Raw genomic sequence first — 14993 nt, forward strand, 5'->3', positions numbered from 1 at the left:
GGAAGACGTAGGGTGCAAGAAGTGAAGAGGTTGGCGCAGGAGAGGAGTCAGTTGCGGTCTGTATGAAACCAGTCAAGAAACTGAAGACAAAGTAAGGTTTTACGTACTCTTTCTAAATCGATTAAGGTAAACGCCTAGACGCTACCAATGAAAATACGAGGTGCATTCAAGTTCTAAGGCCTCCGATTTTTTTTCTAATCAACTATTCACCCGAAATCGATGAAACTGGCGTTGCTTCTCGACGTAATCGCCCTGCAGACGTACACATTTTTCACAACGCTGACGCCATGATTCCATGGCAGCGGCGAAGGCTTCTTTAGGAGTCTGTTTTGACCACTGGAAAATCGCTGAGGCAATAGCAGCACGGCTGGTGAATGTGCGGTCACGGAGAGTGTCTTTCATTGTTGTAAAAAGCCAAAAGTCACTAGGAGCCAGGTCGGGTGAGTAGGGAGCATGCAGAATCACTTCAAAGTTGTATCTCGAAGAAACTGTTGCGTAACGTTAGCTCGATGTGCGGGTGCGTTGTCTTGGTGAAACAGCACACGCGCAGCCCTTCCCGGTCGTTTTTGTTGCAGTGCAGGAAGGGATTTGTTCTTCAAAACATTTTCGTAGGATGCACCTGTTACCGTAGTGCCCTTTGGAACGCAATGGATAAGGATTACGCCCTCGCTGTCCCAGAACATGGACACCATCATTTTTTCAGCACTGGCGGTTACCCGAAATTTTTTTGGAGGCGGTGAATCTGTGTGCTTCCATTGAGCTGACTGGCGCTTTGTTTCTGGATTGAAAAATGGCATCCACGTCTCATCCATTGTCACAACCGACGAAAAGAAAGTCCCATTCACGCTGTCGTTGCGCGTCAACATTGCTTGGCAACATGCCACACGGGCAGCCATGTGGTCGTCCGTCAACATTCGTGGCACCCACCTGGATGACACTTTTCGCATTTTCAGGTCGTTATGTAGGATTGTGTGCACAGAACCCACAGAAATGCCAACTCTGGAGGCGATCTGTTCAACAGTCATTCGGCGATCCCCCAAAACAATTCTCTCCACTTTCTCGATTATGTCGTCAGACTGGCTTGTGCGAGCCTGAGGTTGTTTCGGTTTGTTGTCACACGATGTTCTGCCTTCATTAAACTGTCGCATCCATGAACGCACTTTCGACACATCCATAACTCCATCACCACATGTCTCCTTCAACTGTCGATGAATTTCAATTGGTTTCACACCACGCAAATTCAGAAAACAAATGATTGCACGCTGTTCAAGTAAGGAAAACGTCGCCATTTTAAGTATTTAAAACAGTTCTCATTCTCTCCGCTGGCGGTAAAATTCCATCTGCTGTACGGTGCTGCCATCTCTGGGACGTATTGACAATCATTTTAAAACAATGCACATGTTTCTATCTCTTTCCAGTCCGGAGAAAAAAAATCAGAGGCCTTATAACTTGAATGCACCTCGTAACATGGCGGGTTTTTTCGCGAGTTCTCCTTTAATCCGGTGGGACGCTCAACCACAATCTCTCTTCCTTTTTTTGGGTTCCGTATGTTAGCCGGTAACAACGGAAACATGAAAGGATCGCCATGTTGTCCGTTTGTCTGTCACGACTCTTATTTCTCAGGAAAGACTATAGACTTATCAAATCGAAATTTTTGTCACATCTAAGGTGTGAAAAATTTAAGCTTCTGAGTTAAGACAATCAAGAGATGGGGCAATTTTGGTCACATATTTTGATACTCGGGTAACTCACGTGTGAAAACTTATAATTGAACTACCTATACACGCGATAACTATTAAGTTTGTGCAGGACTCTCCGAGTGCGAGTCTGACACGCATTTGTGCTGTTGTTTCAAAACTTTCCTATAATATCACTCGCATCTGCTTTTCTAAATATCGATTACTCATTAGTTTCTGTATTTTAAGGCCACACGTCTCAGGACTGCGATCACCTTGTTCCACCTTATATTGCCCTCGACTTTGTGTTGTTTCACAAATGCAATAAAGATGTCCTGTATTACTCACTTCTTCTCTCCATTACTACTAGTAAAGTCAACAACGTTTCAATGGTACTGCGTTTTGTTTTATGGAACAATGACGTCCTTTGGTCCCTACGCTTCCGGTATTCTTTCTGTTCTTCATATCACATAACATTCGTCATTTGAAGGCTCAGTATATGCCACAAGCACATCAATATACGAGATAGCAAGTTCAAAATTTTAATATTATTGTGAACTCTAATGTAACAAATGTACATACAAGCAATTATAAACGGGAAGCACATCAATCTAGATGAAAAGGCTTCTCTGGCCATTTTGTTTTATTTTTTAAAAAAGGAAAAATTTTATATAGCATCCTAAGAATGAAAATCGAAACTCATGAGCTGTTAATTCTATCCGCAGATCAAAGGTGCATCTTTTAACGTAATAATATAGTAATTTCTCATTAGTGTTTGGTTATATACATTAATCTTCATTATGTTGATAAATATTACTCTCTTCTAATGTTTTCACACTGAAATTGTTAGGACACGTCCCTGGTCCTACGCACTGCTAATATCTCCCTTGCAGATCTAGAGATGAGCATTATTTAAATAAGCATGAATCATGAACCAAAACATTTGATTATAGGGTCATATAAACATAACTAATCGATATATTGATTTTTTACTTTTTTAATGGTAAACATTTTAATTTTTTGGATCTACTTCATAAAGCCGTGCCTACAAGTTGATCATGTTTTTCTAAATAACTACAGCAAGGAAGAAATACGGCACGACTGAAAATTTATAACTGATTAGTTACAGTCGCAGATGAGGTACAATGCTGCTTATATCGTGGTTTTGGTAGTAGTGGACTATCTTCAGATCATTTTAGCTTTGCTGTGATGTAATATGTCAACTTTGTCTCCATATACGATTGCCTCAACGCTAAAATATTTTAATGTTGAGTGTCATTTAACGCACCGAAAGTAAGGTGCTAAGGCTTAACCATGCAGAAAAGAACTCAGAATGGCACTTAATGAACGAAACCGGTAGTCAGGTGTTTTATGACGCAATTGTAGCTGTAATAAGTGATTAGGTTAAATAATTGTCTGTGCTTCTCATTAATTTCCTTACATTTTAAGAACAAACTTTTAGTCGCTCTAGATACTAAGTTTCGATTTTCTGTTTCCGCTATCTGTCTGAACTTTAGAACTATCTGGAGTAGCTGAAGAATAATGAACATTTCCCGTATAAAATGTTGAACGAGGGATCCATATTCGATGGGAAAAATCCAAGTTATCCTCATTTTAGTACATACAGAAAATACTGGCGTTTTGTTGATGAAAAGAATTGAGAAACATTGTCAAGTTTAATCAGTAAAACCTGACTGCAAAAGTGTTAACTGCTTCAGTTACAAGTACTCGCACAGGCGCGTTAGCGATAATCAAAATATTAGCTCTCATATTTCGGGTGGCAACCAGTGCAAAACATGGATGAGTTTTAATCTGCGTGACCTCCGTGTGCATGACGTCACCCGGAAGTGGCCTCAGGCATTTTTCACTCACCACGTAAAAACAAATGCTCGCTGTTCAGTTAGTGCTTACAGGTCACCGATGATACTGAAACGTAACATTTGAATCGACAGCGGCAGTAAGAAGTAGAGTGATGACTTTAAATCGAAATAGAAATTTTATATAGTTATTAAAGTAATTAATTACCTTATTAAATGGAACAAAATTCATGAATTTATAGTGAAGCGAGCCAGATCAAATCCTCACAGATGATTCAAATGGCTCTGAGCACTATGGGAATTTCAAATGGCTCTGAGCACTATGGGAATTAACATCTGAGGTCATCAGTCGCCTTTTTTTTTTTTTTTTTGGTCATCAGTCTACTGACTGGATTTGGATTGATGCGGCCCGCTACGAATTCCTTTCCTGTCCTAACCTCTTCATCTCAGAGTAGTACTTGCAACCTATGTCCTCAATTATCTGCTTAACGTATTCCAATCTCTGTCTTCCTCTACAGTTTTTGCCCTCTACAGCTCCCTCTAGTACCATGGAAGTCATTCCCTCATGTCTTAGCAGATGTCCTATCATCCTGTCCCTTCTCCTTATCACTGTTTTCCACATATTCCTTTCCTCTCCGATTCTGCGTAGAACCTCCTCATTCCTTACCTTATCAGTCCACCTAATTTTCAACATTCGCCTATAGCACCACATCTCAAATGCTTCGATTCTCTTCTGTTCCGGTTTTCCCACAGCCCATGTTTCACTACCATACAATACTGTACTCCAGACGTACATCCTCAGAAATTTCTTCCTCAAATTAAGGCCGGTATTTGATATTAGTAGACTCCTCTTGGCCAGAAATGCCTTTTTTGCCATAGCGAGTCTGCTTTTGATGTCCTCCTTGTTCCGTCCGTCATTGGTTATTTTACTGCCTAGGTATCAGAATTCCTTAACTTCATTGACTTCGTGACCATCAATCCTGATGTTAAGTTTCTCGCTGTTCTCATTTCTACTAATTCTCATTACCTTCGTCTTTCTCCGATTTACTCTCAAACCATACTGTGTACTCATTAGACTGTTCATTCCATTCAGCAGATCATTTAATTCTTCTTCACTTTCACTCAGGATAGCAAAGTCATCAGCGAATCGTATCATTGATATCCTTTCACCTTGCATTTTAATTCCACTCCTGAACCTTTCTTTTAATTCCATCATTGCTTCCTCGATGTACAGATTGAAGAGTAGGGGCGAAAGGCTACAGCCTTGTCTTACACCTTTCTTAATACGAGCACTTCGTTCTTGATCGTCCACTCTTATTATTCCCTCTTGGTTGTTGTACATTTGTATATGACACGTCTCTCCCTATAGCTTACCCCTACATTTTTCAGAATCTCGAACAGCTTGCACCATTTTATATTGTTGAACGCTTTTTCCAGGTCGACAAATCCTATGAACGTGTCTTGATTTTTCTTTAGCCTTGCTTCCATTATTAGCCGTAACGTCAGAATTGCCTCTCTCGTCCCTTTACTTTTCCTAAAGCCAAGCTGATCGTCACCTAGCGCATTCTCAATTTTCTTTTCCATTCGTCTGTATATTATTCTTGTAAGCAGCTTCGATGTATGATCTGTTATGCTGATTGTGCGATAATCCTCGCACTTGTCAGCTCTTGCCGTCTTCGGAATTGTGTGGAAGATGCTTTTCCGAATGTCAGATGGTATGTCGCCAGACTCATATATTCTACACACCAACGTGAATAGTCGTTTTGTTGCCACTTCCCTCAATGATTTTAGAAATTTTGATGGAATGTTATCTATCCCTTCTGCCTTATTTGACCGTAAGTCCTCCAAAGCTCTTTTAAATTCCGATTCTAATACTGGATCCCCTATCTCTTCTAAATCGACTCCTGTTCCTTCTTCTATCACATCAGACGAATCTTCACCTTCATAGAGGCTTTCAATGTATTCTTTCCACCTATCTGCTCTCTCCTCTTCATTTAACAGTGGAATTCCCGTTGCACTCTTAATGTTACCACCGTTGCTTTTAATGTCACCAAAGGTTGACTTTCCTGTATGCTGAGTCTGTCCTTCCGACAATCATATCTTTTTCGATGTCTTCACATTTTTCCTGCAACCATTTCGTCTTAGCTTCCCTGCACTTCCTATTTATTTCATTCCTCAGCGACTTGTATTTCTGTATTCCTGATTTTCCCGGAACATGTTTGTACCTCCTCCTTTCCTCAATCAACTGAAGTATTTCTTCTGTTACCCATGGTTTCTTCGCAGCTACCTTCTTTGTACCTATGTTTTCCTTCCCAACTTCTGTGATGGCCCTTTTCAGAGATGTCCATTCCTCTTCAACTGTACTGCCTACTGCGCTATTCCTTATTGCTGTATCTATAGCGTTAGAGAACTTCAAACGCTTCTCGTCATTCCTTAGTACTTCCGTATCCCACTTCTTTGCGTATTGATTCTTCCTGACTAATGTCTTGAACTTCAGCCTACTCTTCATCACTACTATATTGTGATCTGAGTCTATATCTGCTCCTGGGTACGCTTTACAATCCAGTATCCGATTTCGGAATCTCTGTCTGACCATGATGTAATCTAATTGAAATCTAGAACTACTTAAACCTAACCAACCTAAGGACATCACACATATCCATGCAAGAAGCTGCGACCGTAGCGGTCGCACAGTTCCAGACTGAAGCGCCTAGAACCGCTCGTCCCCGGCGGTCGGTCTTTTCCTCATACTGTTCAGGCCGTTACGAACTATGCTTATGGTGTCAATCAGAAACATCCCATGAAGCGAGCTTCTCTGGTTTTCCTTCCCTCACCCACCTGATCTGGGCCACTGCACTAGATTTGACCCACCTGAAAGCAGATTAAGGGTAGGGGCGTGGGGGAATACAAGGAGACTCTGTGAATAATGAAATTAGGGCTAGCTCATCAGCATCATAACTGCCATCCGATTGGTTTTATTGCTGGGAGTAAACATACTAATTGGAGTTGATAAACAGCTCTGCCATTCGCAAAAGACGTCGGTTTTGAAGATATGCGAAACTAAATTTCGTTCCTGCGTCCCACCCTACTAATTAGCGTAAACGAATCCAGATTTTGCGAACTGGAAACGAGCGCTATACTACAACATGGCTTACATAAAGTTTTATCCGAGCAAACTGTAGTATCACAGTGTTTGGTTATCCACAGATGAAAATTGCAATTGAAGTGAAGGTAGTTGAAAGATATTGATTGCGCTTAAAGCCAAAAGTTTTTTCAAACCTTCGATGAAACCTGGATGCATGATCGTTGTGCAACTGACTTTCCCATCAAGACAGCTTGCGTTATGCCAAGAAAGCCTGCACTCGCTTCTTAGCCGGGTGACAAGCTACTGGGATACGCAAACAGTCAATAGTTTGCTCAACGCCCTGCTCACTTCAGTGTCAGTTCAGTAATCATTGCAGCAGTAACTGAATAGTAATAGTAACTATGATGACGAAGAACTCATAATGCAGGTATTCACAGGTAATAAACAGGAAATTAGAGGTTGGGTTTCAGGTTGTGCTGAATAGGTCAGGAGTCCACTATACGCAGGTGGCGGCTACACGGGTAGCAGGGGCTGTGTGGATTGGGCCGTTATTAGTTTAGAGGGTGTCGGGAAAACACAAAAAGGCTTCAGTTACAAAGGAAGCAGGCTGAACATAGGAATAACTTAGATACAGGAACCATCGGTATAACAGTTGTGAATTGTTGTAGCTGTGTTGGGAAAATACTAGAGCTCCAAGCGCTAATAGAAGGCACTGATGCTCAAATCCTTATAAGCACTGAAAGCTGGCTAAAGCCGGAGATAAATTCAGCCGAAATTTTTGCGAAGGACCTAACGGTGTTCCGAAAGGATAGCTTAAACACGGTTGGCGGTGGCGTGTTTGTTACTGTTAGAAGTAGTTTATCTTGTAGCAAAACTGAAGTACAGACTTCCTGTGAGTTGTTACGGGTAGAGATCATTCTTGGCAACCAGAATAAAATAGTAATTGTATCCTTCTACTTAGCCGAGCAGTCTAAGGCGCTGCAGTCATGGACTGCGCGGCTGGTCCCGGCGGAGGTTCGAGGCCTCCCTCGGGCATGGGTGCGTGTATTTGTCCTTAGGATAATTTAGGTTAAGTAGTGTGTAAGCTTAGGGACTAATGACCTTAGCAGTTAAGTCCCACAAGATTTCACACACATATGAAAATTTTTGGATCCTTCTACTGACCTCCCAATTCAGATCATACAGTTGCTGAGAGACTCAAATAAAACTTGAGTTTGATTTCAAACAGGTCCCCGACTCATACGATTATAGTTGGTGGTGTCTTTAATTTACATTCGATATGTTGGCAAAAATTGCTAAATACAATCTCCGGAAATTATTTCGAGCAGTTACTTCAAGAGCCCACGCAAATAGCAAAGGGTTGTGAAAATACACTTGACCTCATAACAACAAATAATCCTGAGTTAATAACGAGCATCAAAACGGATACAGGGATTAGTGAACGCAGGGATTTCGTAGTGAGACTGAATTTTGTAACCCCAAAATACTCCAAAAATAAACGAAAAATATACCTGTTCAAAAAATAAGATCGAAATTGACGCCTATCTGAGAGACAATCTCCAGTCCTTCCAAATTAACAATATAAGTGTCGAGCAGATGTACCTTGAATTTAAAGAAATAGTATCGACAGGAATTTAGAGATTTTTTACCAAATAAGTTAACAAACGACGGAGATGATCCTCCCTGATACACAAAACGGGTCAGAACACTGTTGCAGAAACAACGAAAAAACCTTGCCAAATTTAAACAGAAGCAACATCTCCAAGATTGGCGATCTTTTACAGATGCTCGAAATTTACCGCACACTTAAATGCGAGACGCTTATAATAGTTTCCACAACGAACCTTTGTCTCGAAACCTGGCAGAAAATCGAAAGAGATTCCAGTCGTATGTGAAGTGTGCTAGCGGCAAGACAGAATCAGTGCCTTCTCTCCACCTTGGCAATGGAGATACTATCGAAGACAATGCTGCCAAAGCAGAATCACTAAGCAGTGCTTTCCGAAATGCCTTCATAAAAGACGACGAAGTAAATATTCCAGAATTCGAATCGAGAACAGCTACCCAATGAGTAACGTAGAAGTAGGTATCCTCGGAGTAGTGAAGCAAATCACTTAATAAAAGCAAATCTTCTAGTCCAGATTGTATACCAATTAGTTTCCTTTCAGAGTATGCTGATGCAATAGCTCCATACTTAACCATCATATACAACCGTTCGCTCGACGAAAGATCCGTAGTCAAAGATTGGAAAGTTGCACAGGTCACACCAATATCCAAGGAAGGTATTAGGAGTAATCCACTAAATTACAGGACCATATCTTTAACGTCGATATGCAGCAAGATTTTGAAACATATATTGTGTTCGAACATCATGAATGACCTCGAAAAAAAACCTGTCTATTGACACACAGTCAACATGGATTTAGAAAACATCGTTCTTGTGAAACACAACTTGCTCTTTAGTCACATGAAGTGCTGAGAGCTATTGATAAGGGATTTCAGATTGATTCCGTATTTCTGGATTTCCGGAAGGCTTTTGACACTGTACCATACAAGTGGCTTGTAGTGAAATATGTACTTATGGAATATCATCTCAGTTATTGGTCTGGATTCGTAATTTCCTCTCAGAGATGTCACAGTTCGTAGTGATTAAGGGAAGTCACCGAGTAAAGCAGAAGTGATTTCTGGCGTTCCCAAGATAGTGTTATAGGCCCTTTGTCGTTCCTTACCTATATAAACGATTTGGGAGACAATCTGAGCAGTCGTATTAGGTTGTCTGCAGATGACGCTGTCCTTTATCGACTAGTAAAGTCGTCAGAAGATCAAAACAAATAGCAAAACAATTTATAAAAGATATATGTATGGTTCAAAAATTGGCAGTTGACCCTAAATAACGAAAAGTGCGAGGTCATCCACATGAGTACTGAAAGTAATCGGTTAAACTTCGGTTACACGATAAATGAAACAAATCTAAAGGCTCTAGATTCAACTAAATACCTAGGAATTACAGTTACGAACAAGTTAATTTGGAAGGAACACAAAGCAAACCAAAGACTGGCTTTTTTTGGCAGGACACTGAAAAATGTAACAGATGTACTAAGGAGGCTGCCTACAATATGCTTGTCTGTTCTCTTTTAGAAATCTACTGAGCGGTCATCGATGATGACGCCCAAGTAGTGAGTCTCTTGTCGTCTTATAACTGGTGAGCCTCCGATTCTGACTGTAGGATTCCTTACCAGTTGTCCCTTCAGTAATAAGTACGTCGAGTTTGTTGGTGAGATCGTCATCTTAGTATTTGTACACCACAGTTGTAATTTGGTCATTGCTGTGTCTATTTTTGGCTCGATGTCCTCACGGCTCCGGCCGCCGACCAGCAGAAGGAGGTCATCTGCGTAGGCTATCACCTCTAGCACTTCTTCACTCTGCTGCAAACTGTCTAAAAGCGGTTCCATATGGATGTCCCAGAACAGGGGACCTAAGACGGAACCCTGCGGACATCCCTTAGTTATAGGTTTTCCTACTCTACCGCTAGGGGATGGTAGCCAGACCTCCCGCACTTCACAATAGCTCCTCAGGCAACCATATAGCGATCCTGGACACTCCTTCTCCCGCAAGCAGGAGAAGAGCGAAGGCCACCACAGGTTGTCAAAGGCGCCACGTCTTGTATTGTCACGACATAGGGGAGAGAGTCTCACTGGATGATACAGGATTTGGGGTGGACATCATTAAAACAAAGGCGTTTCTCGTTGTGGCGGAATCTTCTCACGATATTCCAATCCTCACCTTTCTCCTTTGAATGCGAAAATATTTTGTTGACGCCGACCTACGTAGGGAGAAACGATCACCATGATAAAATTAAGGTAAATCAGAGCTCGTACAGAAAGACATAGGTGACTTCTTTCCGAGAGCTGTACGAGAATGGAATAATAGAGAACTGTGAAGGTGGTTCGATGAACCCTCTGCCATGTAGATGTAGATGCAGGTGTAGTTGTAGATGTACCTGGAAACCCTGACGTATTTAGTTTTCTCTATCGTGTCCTTGAATAAAACGTTTTCTGTTTAAAACTTTTAATATGTTACGCCATAGCAAACTTTCCTAACAGCGTACTTTCCCACGCTGATAACTACATTGACGTGGGTCAGTCATTGGCCTTCGCCACCGAGAACGTGTGATAGGGCACGTACATTTGTTTTCCAATTGACGTCGATGCGCATTGTCTAGGCGCCATTGGAACATGTGTTGTGAGATGTATTTACTCTCTTGTGTCAAGTAAGTACACTAGTCTTTAGAAAGATACCGTTGCTTTTATCTGTGGTCACGGAATGTGGAAAGTGAGAAGCTAATGATGTCGCTCGAACAATTTGTTTGTGGCGGTCTTGTCGAATACTACGTAATAAATCCCATCCCACTCTCGTTGATGTTGTTAGGTACCTAAATGGTTTGCACTCAGCCGTTTTACATTTAATTTTGTACAATTTCCACATTACCCTCACCGGATACACTTAAAACATACAAGTTGTTTTGAAATTTGCTGCACTAGCGTCGAAGAGTACCGCTCAAAAGAAACTCGATCGGGCATGTCAAAGCTGTGGTATAGGTTATGACAAACTAAATGCTGTTGTTCCTCTACTTTTAACGTCACAGGTAGCAAACCACTTGATACTTTTTTCTTGTTGCAGACAGCACACCTGGACGAGAGGCGCTGTACTGGACTGTTGACACCACAGAACAAGAGGTAAGAGAGACACCAGCTGTATTCTTTTGACTTCCAGTTTTCTAAAATATTGTTTGTAGAACTGAACCGACGTGGCTGAATTTGTCAACAAACGAGGGACGTGTTGGACAGTAATGGTTCAAAGTGCAGTACAACAAAACACTATTACGGTTGTTTATTTAGTTTGGTCCGGTGAACAGAAATGTAGGTATACTACCTGCTGGAAAACGAGACGTGGCATCATTGTTAGACTACCGAACAAAGGACTTCCAACAAGAAGTACAAACCGGGCGTGGCATCACGCATCTCTCGGTGCCAAGCCATTTGCATCGATCTAAAAAGGATAAAGAAGCAGCAGATTGTCGACTACGAGAAGAACTGGATGTAAGGATACATTTTGTCGTCATTCCTTTTCAGATTAGTCAAGAGTTTCATAATGAGAGAAAGTGTGAACAACTGCAACATGATCATATGCTGGACTGAGCAGCATAGACTTACGGAGCTGGATCTTGCCGATGAAATCGTTTTCTGTTAGGAACACTGTAAACAACCGTCGTGTTTCTAGCATACTATATGGCAGCGTGGAGGGTAAAAATCGTAGAGGGAGACCAAGAGACGAATACACTAAACAGATTCAGGAGAATGTAGGTTGCAGTAGGTACTTGGAGATGAAGATGCTTGCACATAATAGAGTAGCATGGAGAGCTGCATCAAACCAATGTCTGGACTGAAGACCACAACAACAACATATGGCGTGCGTATGTGTTGGTGCCTAATACTGTCTCCACAATGGAATTCTCAAGCTTACAAATGACTGACTGCCATTCGCAACCTACACCTAGGAATCTCCACAAAACGTTATCGTGTTGTGGTTTTACTCCACTTTAGGAAATCAAACCATTTGTTCCTATCGGGATGCTACTAGAATGAATCACATCTTGGATACCATAAATGATTTATCCTCAATAAATGTAGAATGTAAAAACTGTATGAATATGAAGTACAGAGTATCAGATTGTATCCTAAATGTAACTTCGAAACTGGCGGAACATATGTTTGACTGTCTATAGACCACGCTTCCGTTTATTAGACGTACTCAGAATTGGCCTATCGGCAAAAACCGAAATGCGCGTACCACCTATTGCAGTACGGACAGCAACTGTACTGCACCGATGATATGGTCCGTGGAGCCTTGTGCACGTGACGTACGTGGCGTACCTGCAATTCCCTGCCTACAGTGTGGACGCAGTATGCCGTCCGAAAACTCCAGCTGCTGAAATATCTCAGAACAAGACAGAAAACGACTCTGGTATTGTTCCGTCAAGCAAAACCTACCAGGGTAGCCGAGAGCGCTAACACGCTGCTTCCTGGACTGGTAGGCGCACCGGCCCAGGATCGAATCTGCCGGGTGGATTAACGTCGAGGCCCGATGTGCTGGCGAGCCTGGATGTGGTTTTTAGGCGGTTTTCCACATCCAGCTAAGTGAATACCGGCCTGGTCCCCACGTTGCACCTCAGTTACACGGCTCACAGACATCTGAACACTTTCGCACTATTCCATGGATTACACCGACGCAGACAGTAGGGGTACACTAATTCCGTCCCAGGGGGTACGGGGTGGTGGCAGGAAGGGCATCCGGCCACCCCTTAAACATTGACATGCCAAATCCGGTTAACGATGTCTGACCCTGCGTAACTGCGGGACGAGGCTCAAGAGATAGAATTCTTCCGTGAAGAATCGCTTCAATGTAAATGGTACTCCACAGGGAGGTAAAGAATCATCACTCGAGGAAACGGAATAACAGCTCTCTTCCCAGAAAAACAACATTAAATATTTATTTCATTCAAACATAAATCGAAAAGAGTTTATTGAGTATTAAATGTATGATTGCGAAATCCGGCCGCCCCGCAACACCGTAAAGCTCAAACCAACGACCAACAAGATAATGGAATGGCCAGATCTATACGGCAAAAAAAAAAAAAAAAAAAAAAAAAAAAAAAAAAAAAAAAAAAAAAAAAAAAAAAAATGATAAGAGAGACGCAATGTGCGTAAAAATTTTAAACGTATGTACTCAAATATTACTACAAAATAGGTACTACAAGATATTCACAAAATTTCCATATTTTGTCATCCCTAGATGTAATAAGGGAGACGTCGGTGCAGAGATCTGCTATAGAAACTTTGTAGAAGATTACAATTATGTAGTGTACCGGGACTCGAAACCGGGACCTTTGTCTTTCGCAGGCGTGTGCCCCATCGATTGGGCATTTCATATAGAAGGCTCATACAAAACTTAAGTCTGTAGATAGCAAAAAGGCAATTCAGTTAACTTCATTAATTTCATTCTCATAACCTAAATACGATATTCGTCAAAGTCAGAGAGGTAACGACGTAACTGCAGTAAATCAGGCAAGAAAAATTAGAAAGTCTTCATTTAATCGATCTATGACAGGCAGCAATTAATTAAAAATGCCTAGTGCAGATAATAATTACTGGAAGAGTCAATACGGGTATATTTGAATAACACACAGCAAAAGTATGAAATTCAAGAAAGTAATCTTACACTGCTGACTCAAGATGAAGCTCTCGTCGGTACATTGACCACTGGGAGATAACAACAAACTGAACGTGTTGTCATGTTGGTCAACATCCAAAGTACACACTGTGGCGCCTGGGAGACTTTCGTGACTCCGGCTCCTCGAGGAAAAATATTTACGACGGCTATTTACTTTCTGATTTCAAGGGACGGACGCGGCGCCTTAGTATTGAGTGTGTACTAACAAATACGGACGGGCCTTTAGGAAAACAGTATGAAAGTACTGGTGAGTGATGAAACATGGCACCCAATTTCTCGTCTTAAACTTCCCAGCAAAACCCAGAGACGAAAATCTAGAATTACAAGTACCTCATTACATGGTAAATATTGACACTGTTAGGTTTGTTGCTCATGGATATTACTTACTTTAATTAACAAATGTTTAATTAAAAAACTATTTCCAGTACTTGGTTTATATTAGATATATGCTGATTCATTATGTTTTAGTACTGGTTCGATTTTCCTGAATATATCATTATAAAACCGTTAGTATCCGTAACAAACCGCCTGCAGTCGACTTGATGATTATGCGACAAAGGCTACAGTTACGTGATTTAAAAACAACAGGAGTACCGAAATTCGGCGAGAAAATTCCAGCAACAAGCAAATATATATCCAATTATCAATTTAACTTGTTCTGCAATTAGTACTCAGGTTGACAGTTTATACCTGTAGAAATGCAACAGTAGATGTTTGCAGATGGTATAACGCATGCTATAAATTAAAACTATTAATAAATTAGAAAGTGTGATAAAACATTCGTTAAATTTTACTTTGAAATGATGTTGCAAAAGCTTCTGGGCCGTGTTAGTAAATGGTGTGAGCATGTCTAGCGCAGGAGTACTGCAGATTTATATTCAGTGCCTTCCACACATTGCTACCATCATATAATGAGGCAATAGCTGATGCAACGAACAGTACAGCACCAGTTATTACCCATTGTCCATTGTACCTGCCCGTATCTTCATATGTGTGCCTGGCATAAACAACTATATTCAAGAAAAGTGTACGTGAGTTGATCTGCGGTTTTTTCTGGCTTGAAACAAATGAAATTAAAAAGTCCGTGACGTGACGCTGGCAGACACCTTCAGACAGAGGCCACGCCTT

At 41.3% G+C, this 14993-nt stretch overlaps 1 protein-coding gene across 1 annotated transcript in view; it reads left to right on the top strand.

The window, feature by feature from the left end:
- LOC126482232 (discoidin domain-containing receptor 2-like) overlaps positions 1–14993 on the top strand; it is a 342209-nt gene that overhangs the window by 108128 nt on the left and 219088 nt on the right. The window contains exon 2 of the mRNA XM_050106211.1: positions 11256–11311. The gene's annotated coding sequence lies outside the window, so the exon portion shown is untranslated. The remainder of the gene's footprint in view (positions 1–11255; positions 11312–14993) is intronic.

This window comes from Schistocerca serialis, chromosome 5, assembly GCF_023864345.2.
Source record: "Schistocerca serialis cubense isolate TAMUIC-IGC-003099 chromosome 5, iqSchSeri2.2, whole genome shotgun sequence".
Lineage (NCBI taxonomy): Eukaryota > Metazoa > Arthropoda > Insecta > Orthoptera > Acrididae > Schistocerca > Schistocerca serialis.